This window comes from Rhinopithecus bieti, unplaced genomic scaffold (assembly GCF_001698545.2).
Source record: "Rhinopithecus bieti isolate Rb0 unplaced genomic scaffold, ASM169854v2 scaffold_66246, whole genome shotgun sequence".
NCBI lineage: Eukaryota > Metazoa > Chordata > Mammalia > Primates > Cercopithecidae > Rhinopithecus > Rhinopithecus bieti.
In genome coordinates this window covers 1234266-1247759 of record NW_016826110.1, presented here as the reverse complement: position 1 = coordinate 1247759, position 13494 = coordinate 1234266, and the positions used below count along the sequence as shown (strand labels likewise).

The 13494-nt window shown below is 39.8% G+C and overlaps 1 protein-coding gene and 1 long non-coding RNA gene across 4 annotated transcripts in view; one reads left to right on the top strand and one right to left on the bottom strand.

Annotated features, from left to right (window-relative positions):
• LOC108522858 (uncharacterized) overlaps positions 1-13494 on the top strand; it is an 88777-nt gene that overhangs the window by 18774 nt on the left and 56509 nt on the right. For 2 of the 3 annotated variants that reach the window (XR_001883624.1, XR_001883623.1), the window contains one exon: positions 5829-6011. This is a non-coding gene — a long non-coding RNA (uncharacterized LOC108522858). Of the gene's footprint in view, positions 1-5450; positions 5670-5828; positions 6012-13494 lie in introns of all 3 variants that reach the window. The other variant, XR_001883622.1, reaches the window with a different exon arrangement.
• Positions 1-13494, bottom strand: part of SH3RF1 (SH3 domain containing ring finger 1) — a 191813-nt gene that overhangs the window by 136258 nt on the left and 42061 nt on the right. The window lies entirely within an intron of this gene.

Sequence of the window (13494 nt, the reverse complement as noted above, 5' to 3'; positions counted from 1 at the left end):
TTTATCAAATATATATATATATATATATATATATATCATTAACTGTTCTGTATATTTTGACAACTTCCTAAGAGGAATTTAAGATAACAGAATTTCATTCCAAATTAATAACATCGTTAGGTAAACACTATAACAAAATAATAACAAAGTCTCCTTCAATAAAAGTGGAATAGTAATCTGAGGACAAATTTCAGTCAGTTTATTGCTTCCTTTGTTAATCTTTCACCTTCTAAAATGCATTTTACAACTAAAAGTGAGAAAGAACTTACGTTAACAACTCTCTATTTTGTGACACTTTAACTTTAATGGAACATATTTATTCCTTCCTGCTCCCAACCACACTTCTAATACATGAGTTCAGCTAAGAAAACTCAGTTCTAAAATGGCGAGTTCTCAGCTGTCTATGAAGCCAAATGAGCAGCTATAAACGCCTGTATGGACAGCACCTCTGTCCTCACATGGATTTTTATGAGGCACCACGTGGCACCCCTCGTGATTTGCCCAGCAGCAGCTCTTCACAAGGCGGGAAACACATGTGACATTGCCTCCAACTTCCTCTGCCTTCCCAAGCGACATGAGTCCTCCAACACGCAGACTCACTTTAAGCCACTGACCCCGGACCTTCCTGGGCCTTTCTCCCAGGAAGACATAAAAGAACATCTATTCATTCCATCAACAGGTAACAGACCCTCATCAAGTCCAAGGTGCTGTGCTCAGCATGTAGGGATAATAACATGCAATGGTCACTAAGCATGGATCAGAAGGGAAGATAGAAATACAAGCCACCACACCTCTCAACAAAATGCAGCACGTATAATAAGAAGTACACATCACCTTCTATGAGAGTTATGAGGAACTGGCAAGATCAGAGAAGGCAATGTGAAAGCGGTGGTGGCTAAAGTGGCCCTAAAAGGATGGGTAGGAATTAGAGATGCAAACAAAGTACACTATGGATAGGTAAGAAAAGAGAGGGAAACCAGAGCATGAGGCAGGCAGGGGTGAGACATCTGCTCACTCATTCAGTCAACAAATGTTTACTGAACATATGGTCCCAGATGTGGGTGATACACCATGACACACCACGAATAAGACAGGCAGTCACTGATTGCTTGGAGCTTACTTTCTTTTTTAAAAATTATTTCCTTCTTTCCATGTTCAAACATCTAAAGGAGCTTACTTTCTAATGGGGTGATGGGCAAACATATCAACAAATAATTATAGAAGTTAATTTCAGATTGTGATAAGCACAAACAAAAATAAACCAGGGTAAGAGCACAGTGGGTGGAGATAGGTAATCAATAAGAATGTGGTATGTGAGCAGAGACTGGATTCAAGTGGGGAAGAGGTGATCCTAAGGAGGGGAGCCAAAAAAGTACAGGCAAAAACCCCGGGGGCAGAACAGTTGGGTATATTTAAGAACAGCTAGAAGGTCAGTGTAGCTGGAAGAGAATACATGAACCAAAGAGGTAAGAGATGTTGCTGGAAAGATAAGTAGAGGTGAAAATGAGTGTTTCTCCTTAAAGGCACCATTGACATTTGGGGCAGAATACTGTGGTCTGGTTGCATTTAGCATCATGGCCCTTGAGTATAAGGAAGAAGCCAGTAGAGAGCTATAAACAGAGGAAATGATATATTGCCTATTTCTATAAGGCCATGATCTAATTTCCCTTTTTTTTTTTTTTTTTGAGATGGAATCTTGCTCTGTGGTCCAGGCTAGAGTGTAGTGATATGATCTCAGCTCACTGCAACATCCACCTCCCAGGTTCAAGCAATTCTCCTGCCTTAGACTCCCAAGTAGCTGGGATTACAGGCTCATGCCACCATGCCTGGCTAATTTTTGTATTTTTAGTAGAGATGGGATTTCACCATGTTGGCCAGGCTAGTCTTGAACTACTGGCCTCAGATGATCCGCCTGCCTCGGCCTCCCAAAGTGCTGGGATTACAGGTGTGAGCCACTGCCCCCGACTTCTAATTTCTATCTTTAAAAAATGTCTTTGTCTACTATATGGAAAACTGGCTCCAGCAGGTAACAGCAGCTGCAGGGATAACCAGGTACCAGACTATTGCAGTAATATAGAAGATTATGACAGCTTGGCTTGGGGAGGTGCTCAGATGTAGTAAGATGTGGGGGATCTTGAAGACTGAGCCATCAGGATTTGCCTAATGTGACTTCACCTAGCTGGAGCAGAGTATTGAAGAGGGGAAGTCAAATATGATGTTGGAATGGAAAATTGGGGCCAGATCCCTGAGGGCCTAGAAAGCCAGCCCAAGGGATATGGAGTCTCATTCTGTAGGTAACAGGGTGCCCAAGGGTTTTATACTTTAAGCAGAGTAATCCAACAGCAGTTGGGAAAGAGGAGAGACTAAAAAGAGGGAGACCAGCTCAGACAGAGAGAGACCAATTACCACATGCCTGGCAGTAAAGAGAGCAAAGCTCTGCATTGATGAATTCAAAAGCTATCACCAAGACAAGGTTAGTGCCAGTTAATGATCAGCTGACCCTGAGATTTAATCCTGGGCAACAGAGAGATGACAGGGACATGACCAAAGCTAAGCATCATGAAAAGAGAAGAGGATTTGAAAAGGAAAGTATTATGACCCGCTTCGGCTTCAGACTTACTAGGTTTGAATGCTGGCCATCCTCACAGGTAGGAAAGTCAGCTGGATTTGTGGAACCAGAGCTGCAGCACAAGTGAGGGCTGGAGGCAATTGTTGAGGAGTTATCAGCAAGATGGTGACATCTAAAGTCACGAGACGGAAAGAGGATCACCACCAGAGAAAAGGCAGACCTCACAAAACATCTTAAACGCTAGGGACATGAGGAAGGGAAGAAGCCATTTCAAGAATCATGCTGTGTGCAAGAAGTTTAAAAGCACAGATGTAAAGGAGGGCAAACTGGGTAAAAGGCCAAAGGATTTTGTGACTAAGAGAGTCTGGAGACTCTCAAGACTGTCTCCAGTCGGGAGACTGTCAAGACTGCAGTTTCATCAAGACAGAAAGGTGACTGCAGTGTTAAAGGAAGTGAGTCAGTCTGAGGAAATGTGGATGAGCCTACACTATTTTTCAAGGATTGGTTATAAAAGGAAAGTGATAAAAGTGATGGTAGCTTGAAGGAGTAGCACAGTTGAAGGAAGGTTGGGTGAGTGTGTGTGTCTTAAAAGTGAAAATAATTAACTTGTGGAGCTTAAAGAGAAGAATCCAGTGGAGAGATTGAAGTTGCAGGATGATATGACCCACCATCGACAAGAAAACAGAAGAGATGAGCAGAGACATGTTACCCTTAGAAAGAGGAAGGGATACCTGTTCCTCTGGCAGATAAGGGAAGGTGATCAAGCGTGGCGCCATGTTGCTGTCAACCCCCTCAAACAGAGGAGACAATGAATAAAACTACTATATATATAGCAACACACTTCTGATAACCACTTCTAGGAGAAACAATATTCTGACTAATGCCATTATTCTACTTAATGTCGTGACATCAGAACAACCAAATGTTGTGACTCATAGTTTGTCTCTTTTGTTTATGCACTTAATGTGAATGAAAGAGGTAGGTGGATAAGTACCTTTGGTAAGTGAATGAAGAACCCCCCCAGATAAGGCAAATCACGCTATAGATAAAAGAGTGTATTTTGTTTCTGAAATTAACTTAAACTCCCACTTGGTTTGTCTTTCACAGTTACTTGACATTTATAATTCAGTTGTAAATTCATAAATCAAAAGAATCCTGCTTTTCATCACAGTTGTCATGTCTACATATCAAGGTTTTCCTGGTCACCATAACACTACCATTCCATAGCAGTGAAAAGCAAAATACATGGAATGCTACAATGAAGAAAATTTGAGGGAGCCTGATTTAAAAAAAAAAAAAGAGCAAGAAAGATCAGTATACATAAACTAAGTAATTAATGAGATCATCAAAGCCCATGCTAATCTCATTTAACCATTCCTTACCCCCCCCAACAAAAAAGGCACACAACAGCAGCAAATGACTTTAAGTCAGTAGCTTTTTTAAAAATTGGCCACAATGCACCATCAATTTCATAGGAAACTATTGTAAATAATAAAATCTATCTTTGTAAATCTACTTTATACAGTATGCCAAAACTGTCAGTGAAGCTAAAGTCTTATAATAACCGTGATTGGGATGATGAATTGAATTCGTGAGCCTAGCATTAGTCACCTAATTCTAAATCTAAATTTTACTACCTCAGTCACCTAACTGCTTTTAAAAATACATAAGAGGCCAGGCATAGTGGCTCATGCCTGTAATCCCAGCACTTTGGTAGGCTGAGATGGGAGGATCACTTGGGGCCAAGAGTTTGAGACTAGCCTGGTCAACATAACAAGACTCTGTCTCTATAAAAAGGGAAAAACTATCCAGGCATGGTGGCACACATCTCTAGTCCTACATACTCGGCAGACTGAGGCAGGAGGATTGCTTGAGCCCAGGAGGTTGAGGCTTCAGTAAGCTGTGATCATGCCACTGGCACTCCTGCCCGGGTGACAGAGCAACACCCTGCCTGGAAAAAATAAAAATAAAAAACACTTAAGAAAGAACCAAGAGTTTAATTAATTCCAATTAGAAAATGGTAAGAATAGGAAATAACAAAAATCATTAGACTATAACAGCAATCAATAACCTATTTCCAAAAAACTCTGAATTAAACACTAAAAAATTTGAAATGGCAAATGAAAAACTATTCCCTATTTCTGATATGTATTTGAAAAATGTTCCCCTTGAATAAGCTGTATTTATCACTAAATATTTTATCTTTCACGGATAGATACACAACAAAGTGATTCATGTACTATCCATGGACTACAAAAATATGTAGTTGTCTTAACAGATATCAGGTATAGAGTTGGAATTTATGCTTTAGAACATGTAATGGAGCCCAAAGCAACAGAATGTCTACAATCTGAATTAGCATTTGATATTCTGAAACAACATTTGGCAGGGGTAGCTGGGATCCCTGGGTGTTCCATAACATCTATGCATTATTTATTTTACTATACTGCCATACAGATCTGCAATTACTCTCTCTGTGTGCCTTTCTCTACCAGTGGCCTGGAAACAACTTACAAGTAGAGAGACCATATATCTCCAGCCATAGAACAGTGCCCATCGAAGCCAGCCAGACCCAGTTACTTTTAAGGGGAATGTCAAAGGGCTATGGGATAGACAGTGGAATTTCCCATAGGAAGACATACCATCCCTGGACACAAGAACAGAATTTATTGCATTTTTCAATTCAGGAAGAGAAACTTTTCAAAATAATGTCACAAGAGCGAAAGAAGGGAACTCTACAAATCAGAGTCATGAAGTGATTCAGAATCCCAAATGCCTGATCTGAATTTTATTAAGGGTTTCATTTCCTATAAAAGTAACATACTGCATTTTTAACTACTATTTTTGTTCACATAGTTTTCTCCCTATTCTATTTTGTCAGCTGTTTCCAGGAACAGTGAGCCGACCATCATTGAAGAGAATATGTATTAAGTACATATTCTAAATGTGTACCTTCTGCAAGAATTAAAAATCTGCACTAGAAAATATTGCCTACACAGGCAGATAGTCTTCAAACACAAGTAGACCATCTAACACATTTCAGTAGACATGTGTTTCCCATGGCTGCTGTAACAAATTAGCACAAACTTCATGGCTTAAGGTAACACAAATTTGTTATCTTGCAGTTCTGGAGGTCAGAAGTCCAAAATGGGCCTCTCTGAGCTAAAATTAAGGTGTTGGCAGTGCTGGGTTTTTTTGTTTTTTTTTTTTTTTTTTCCGGAGGCTCTAAGGGAAAAATCTGTTTGCTTGCCTTTTCCAGCTTCCAGAGGCTGCCTGCATCACTTGGCGTGGGGCCCCTTCCTCCATCTTCAACAGCAGGTTGAGTTCCTCATCACACAACATCACTCGGACCTTGTCTTCTGCCTCCCTCTTCCACTTCCAAAAGTCCCTGTGATTACACTGGACTCATCCAAATAACCCAGGATCATCATCTCCTCTCCAGGTCAGCTGATTAGCAACCTTAACTCTTTGCCATGTAATAACACATTCATAGGCTCTGGGGATTAGGATGTAAACATCTTGAGGGGAGGGAAAGGGAATGACACATTAGTCTGCCTACTGCAGCATGTAATCATCTGTCAGTACACTTCTATTTTATTTTTCATACAGACTCACAGACATATACCATACCCATACCCAAAAGTTCTTTAGATTTCCCTGCCCTAATTTGATAATTCTAGACTAATTCTAATGAATACTTCCACAAGGGTCTCCTATAATTTTGTAATGTTAGAATTTTACTTTAAAAAACCAAAAAAATTCTGTTTTAAAAAAAAAAAAAAAAATTCCAGATGGTTCCAAGAGTGCAAACCTGAAAATAGCTTAACCTGACGTATTTTTTTTTTTAAACAGGCATGACAGTCCCACCAGAAAAGAGTTCTTTTAGTTTACAGGGTTTGATATGTTCTATAATCATATTTAAGAGTTTTGCTTTGTTTTTTGTTTTCTGTTTTGAGACAGGATCTTGTTCTGCAGCCCAGGCTGGAATGCAGTGGCTTGTGGAAAACTGAGTTCATCTTTATAATTATTTTTTTATTGAGACTTACCTAGAATAATTAACATTTTGAATTTAATTAAAAACAGTTCTTTTGTCAAACTTAACCCAATTCTCCAATACTTTTGTAGGTCACCATCTTTAATAACAATCAGAGGAACAATTTTCTGACTCTTCAAAACAGCAATCTAAATATAATACTTTATTGTAACACATGATTTCTTTTTTTTGTTTCCCAAATTGTGTTCCTTGAAACACTTGGAAACATAAATTGGTATACCACCCCCCAAAAAAACAAAAAAAAAAACCCTATTCGATGGCCACATACATTTGGAAAAGGACATATACCATGCCTCCCTTTTAGAGGGTCACAATGCATACTAAGTGTTAAAAGTCCTCTAACTTTGCTTAACATCACTGTTTTCAGAACGTTTTCCTAACATCCCTATAAATAACCTGGGCTGAGGCAAGAAAGTGAGAAGTGAATACTAATGTAGAGCATATCTCCAGAGTATTACTCATGAGTAAGCCCCACAGCTTACTCATCACAGCTGGGAACAAAACCAACCCCACTTTATGCTCCTGAGAGTATACGGACAGATGAAAGGCATTCCAAATATCAAATGTCAAATCAATGCCAAATTGCAACTATGATTAAAATCTACTTGAAACAAAACAAATATGAAAAGGCTCTGCTGTCTCTAATTGTATTTATATGAGTGGGTCATTTAAAAAACAATGCTTGGCCAGGTGAGGTGGTTCATGCCTGTAATCCCAACACTTTAGGAGGTGGAGACCGGTGGATCATTTGAGTTCAGGAGTTCAAGACTAGTCTGGTCAACATGGTGAAACCCCGTCTCTACTAAAAATACAAAAATTAGCCGGGCGTGGTGGTGCATGCCTGTAATCCCAGCTACTCAAGAGGCTGAGGCAGGAGAACTGCTTGAACCTAGGGGCGGAGGCTGCAGTGAGCCAAGATCACGCTGCTCCAGCCTGGGCAATAGAGTGAGACTCTGTCTCAAAAATAAAAATAAAATAAAAAACAATGTTTAATTCAATATGTTTTTAAATGGTGCACAGCTAAATGAACCTACCCATGTTTATAAAGAATCCAAATGTATCTCATTCAAAATACTGACCCTCAAATAGAGCCATGGATGTTCCATCCACTACACATAAGCAAGAGACAGATTCATGAAAATCATTTCAGAATGTGTTTTCCTTCATACAAAGTAATCGATATTCAATCAAAAGGAATTAAGGTTAATTCTGAAGAGATGGGAGATTTCCTTTAAATAGTCTCCATTTGTTTTCTATAAAATCTAGAAATATTTCAGTCTAAAATAAAATCTCAAAGCTAAAAATATTAAGTATCAATTATTCAAATATTACAGATTCCACGCTGGGCGCAGTGACTCACACCTGTATTCCCATCACTTTGGGAAGCCAAGATGGGCAGATCACCTGAGGTCAGGAGTTCAAGACCAGCCTGGCCAACATGGTGAAACCCCATTTCTACTAAAAATACACAAATTAACTGGGCGTGGTGGCACACACCTGTAGTCCCAACTACTCAGGAAGCTGAAGGAGAATCATTTGAACCCGGGAGGTAGAGGTTGCAGTGAGCCGAGATCGTGCCACTGCACTCCAGTGTAGATGACAGAGTGAGACACTGCCTCAAAAAAAAAAAAAAAAAAAAAAAATTACTGAGTCCCCTCTAAAAAATTCTATTAAAATGACAATTATTTTTTAAGTGTATAGCCCTCAAGTATAAACAATAGGCTCAAAAGGTTGAAAAACAGTGTCTTGGTCCACTCCTGTGAGGTGCTAAAATGTAATGAAAAGGCCACCAGCGCTAGGGCATAGGAAGGCTACTTACCTTCCCAAAGCTCAAGTTTCTTCATCTGTAAATAGAAGGTTGTCGTAATACTTACCTCATGGGGTTGTTGTGAGAATTAACTGGGTTAAAGTATACAAAGCACTTAGAATAGTACTGGCACATAAGCATTCCATAAATGTGGCCCATTATTACACTATTGTTGTTCTTACTCTACTTTTTCTGGTCATGTTTGTTATCCCAAACTTGTTACTCATAAATAAAAAGGAAAATAAGGCTGGGTGCGGTGGCTCATGCCTGTAATCCCAGTACTCTGGGGGGCCAAGGCAGGCAGATCACGAGGTCAGGAGTTCGAGACCAGCCTGACCAATATGGTGAAACCCCGTCTCTACTAAAAATACAAAAATTAGGTAGACATGGCAGCGCACGCCTGTAATTCCAGCTACTCGGGAGGCTGAGGCAGGAGAATCGCTTGAACCCAGGAGGCAGAGGTTGCAGTGAGCCGAGATCACGCCACTGCACTCCAGTCTGGGTGACACAGCGAGACTCTGTCTCAAAAAAAATTTTTTTTTAAATAAATAAATAAAAAGGAAAATACATTTCTCCTACACTCAAGATTCTAAATAACTAAGATTAGTTTTTGCTCAAAGTTGCTATAGAATACTCACTCCGCCATCCAACATAACCACCCACTATGCATTACTGCTCCCTTCCAAATCACCTGGACAACTAATGCCTCTTTCTACTTCTGCGTGAACCATCTGTTTTCAATTGCTGACTCATTCACCTAATATTCATCAAATACCTACTATATGTCAGGTACTGTTTGACACTGGACATTCAACGATACGTAAGTATCACGTCCTGTCTTTAAAAACCTGTTAGTCTAGAAGGAGAAGAAGGGGAAAAATATTTCAACAGTTTAAGATTTTTTCCTCTAATGGAGACATATCCCAGACATAGTATTAGCAAAAAGGAAGACCTCACTGCCTCCACTGAAGGGACAGAGCACTAGACCAGGTTTCTGGTTAGGCAGACAGGCACCGCAGGACAGGACAGTTTGCAAAGCCAGGTATACAGGAACTGGCTTAGAGCATTTTAAACACTGCATGGCCATGGTGGCCAGTATGAGCGCTAGTAAGCATCTGTGAGGCAAGAAAGGATATCAGACCCAACAGGCTCTTGGAGACAGTGCTAACATTTCCAGACTATTGTTAAGGAACTTTAAAAGGGAATGATGTTCAAATCCACATTTGGGAAAGACCACCATAGCAATGTGAAGAATGAAATGGAGGAAGCAGAAACTAGAAACAGTGAGCTTCATGTTTTTGACAGTGTCTTAGAAATTAGTTCACTGTTACCATAACTCTTTGTGGAGTGAGAACTGTTACCCACTTGTAATGGATATGAAACGGAACTTCAAAAAGATCACAAGACTTGCCCAAAGTCACATAATAATGAATAAAAGGCTGAAATGGCCTCCAGAATCCAAGACTTCTCATCCCACTGGCCCTTTCTCTCCAATCCCTAGAGGTTAAAATAAAGTACAAACTTTGGTCACATCCTATCCCAGAGCAGTAGTTTGGCTGGAGCAAATGAATTCAAGTTTACTTGAGTTAATAATCAGATACTTTCTGGCTGTAACAGCATGGAACATATCATAGCTAAATAAAATGGAGTTGATTGGGTAAATTTTGATAAACTGAGCTTTAATCCTGAAAAATGGCTGCTACTACATATGTTTTTACCCCTCTTCAGTGATACACTTCAAAGCCACAAATAAGGTTCATGCCCATCAAATAAATAAGCAGGACTTCAGTTTAATCCCTAAACTCTGAACATATAATCTACTAGTCTGCTGATCAGACTAGTGAACTGCCTGGTCGTAAATATCAAGCCTTCGTATGCAGCAGATTATATTAACAGTAAACTGGGCCCAGCGCAGTGGTTCACACCTGTAATCCCAGAACTTTGGGAGACCAAGGCAGGTGGATCACCTAAGGTTAGGAGTTCAAGACCAGCCTGGCCAACATGGCAAAACCCCATCTCTACTAAAAATACAAAAATTAGCCAGGCGTTGTGGCAGGTGCCTCTAATTCCAGCTACTCAGGGGACTGAGGGAGGGGAATCACTTGAACCCAGGAGGCAGAGGTTGCAGTGAGCCGAGATCATGCCACTGCACTCCAGCCTGGACAACAGAGCAAGATTCCATCTCAAAAAAAAAAAAACAGTAAACCGTGGTTTACTCAGAACAGTTGGTAAATGGAATATTCTGCTTAATATTGTGGTTATCTGGAAGTCAACATGTACAGTAGCATATATATTATAAAATAATTACCAAATTTCAAAGAATTAGAATAAAATAATGTAAAACTAAAACTATATTGAATATGATCATTCACAGTCATCATTTCAACAGCCATTGATAACTAACATTTATTGAAGGCTTATCACAGGACAGGTACTTTTCAAAGTGTTTTATATCTATTAACTCATTGCATTACACTTTACTTCATTTAACTCATTGATAAACAGGAATTGTCACTGTAAGTCATAAAAAACAAATCCGGTTGTCTTAGATGGCTTTGGTTGTTTGGCTTCTGGAAAAATGGAAGTTATATTTGACCGCAATAATTCATTGACTGATTTTCTTCATTGCCTCCAGATAATGAGCAACTTAATCAGCAAACCACCTCCCTCTCCCCTATTATTTCACAGAACCATTACTCTTTCATACTTGTCAGCTCTGCCCTTACAAGCTGACATTTCATTAAGAGACATAATTGAAAATCTAGCTTTCAGGTAAGTCTGAGGGTCTTCCTTCCCCCATGATTCCTCTATTTCCACCCCTGCCTCAGAGCAGCTATAAACCACTTTCTGTCCCTGTTAGTTACCATCTGCTTCCCCATCCTGTATTCTGAGATACCCTCCAACTGCCATTCTGATTCACAGCTGAAAAGCACTCTGATTTTTTGTTGTTGTTGTTTTTCCTTTCCGACGTCACTCTGTTAACTCTCAGTCCCTGTTTAGTCCACCAGAACACCCCTGAGAAAGCAGTGTCCTCATACAAATTATTCTAGAACAGTGGATCTCCACCGGGGGCAATTTTGCTCATCCCCACCTGCCAGGAACATGTGACAATGTCAATTTTTTTAAATGTCCCAACTGATAATTAATCGGGGGATCCAGAAGGAATGTACCACCGGCATCTAGTGGGTAGATACCAGGTATGCTGTTAACTATCCTAGAATGCACAGAAGAAACACCCTCCCCACCCCCTGAAAAGAATTATTCAGTCTAAAATGTCAAGAGCGTGAGGTTGAGAAACCCTGGTTTAGAATAGGATCTCAGACCAAATACTATGGTCTTCCAGTTCTCCCCTGAAGCAAATTAAAACGTAACTCCTCAAATATACTGCCATAGCAACCTAAGAACATTTTGGTGAAGTTCATTTGGGTGAAGAACATTTACATCTAACCAATGATATCCTAATAGCTGCTTTCATGGGTGAGAATTAATTAACACACTTCTAACACTGGACTTGCCATTTCATAGACTTGCTATACCTCACAGCACAGCTTTGGTAGAAAGCACTGACTGGCAGTGTTTGGAAACACCCTCATCCCATTTCCAATAGATCATTACAATGATATTTACTACAAAAATCTACCTGTATTTTTTTGTTTTTTTGTACTCTAAGGGATCTTTTCTATTAAAAACACTTCATGGTAAATTGATTTCTATTTCTAAGTCGGGGTTTCTCAGCCTTGGCACTACTGACATTTGGGCCTGATAGTTGTTTGTTGGGGAGCGCGGCTGTCCTGTGCATGTAGGACGCACAGCAATTCTGGCTTCTACTCACAAGATGCCAGTAGCAACCCCCTCCCCTGCACCCCTATGACAAAATGTCTCCAGACATTACCAAATGGCCCTTAAGAGGCAAGATCACTCCTACACCCCCATTGAGAATCACTGTTTTAGAGGGTTTTTTTAAAAATCACCTTCTAATTTAAGTTTCCCACATCTAGATTTTGATATACTGGGTTTTCTAGGTCAAATATATTGAATAACTAAACCAACAAATTCTTGTATGTTGATATTCTTAAAACAGAATTCCTCCTATAATCCTACTGTGCAAAACAAGAATGAATACAAATGGAAATTTTAAACACTCAACAGTACCCAAGTATTATGATCATCTAGCTTACATAACAACACAGTGATACCCTTACAGACTAAACTGGTCATCAAAGTATTGTGTTTACGGTTTTTAGCGATGTCATTTACTCTCTGCCATGACAAAATTCGTAATAAAACATAGTTAATACTCATACAACATTTATTATATTAGTGGTTTTTTTTTTGAGACGGAGTCTCGCTTTGTTGCCCAGGCTGGAGTGCAGTGGCCGGATCTCAGCTCACTGCAAGCTCTGCCTCCCGGGTTTACGCCAGTCTCCTGCCTCAGCCTCCCAAGTAGCTGGGACTACAGGCGCCCACCAACTCGGCCAGCTAGTTTTTTTTTGTATTTTTTAGTAGAGACGGGGTTTCGCCGTGTTACCTAGGTTGGTCTCGATCTCCTGACCTCGCGATCCACCCGTCTCGGCCTCCCAAAGTGCTGGGATTACAGGCTTGAGCCACCGCGCCGTGTTTTATAGTGACATACACACAATTTTTTAAGTCCCTTTCAATGACACGTAACTCTGTAAGATAGGTATTATTATTATTTCCATTTAAATATGAGCCAACTGAAGCACAGAAAGGTTAAGTAATGCCCAGGGTCACACAGGCAATCTGTGACAGACTGGCATTTCAACCCAAGTAGCCTAACTCAATAACTCAATCCGCATTCTTACATGTTATGCTACATTGCTTCTCATATGATAATATGCCACATTAATCATTACATCAACAATGAGCATGTATTATAAAGGGATTTTACTTAATGGCTTTTTTTTTTTTAATTTTTATTATTATACTTTAAGTTCTAGGGTACATGTGCATAACGTGCAGGTTTGTTACATATGTATACTTGTGCCATGTTGGTGTGCTGCACCCATCAACTCGTCAGCACCCATCAATTCATCATTTATATCA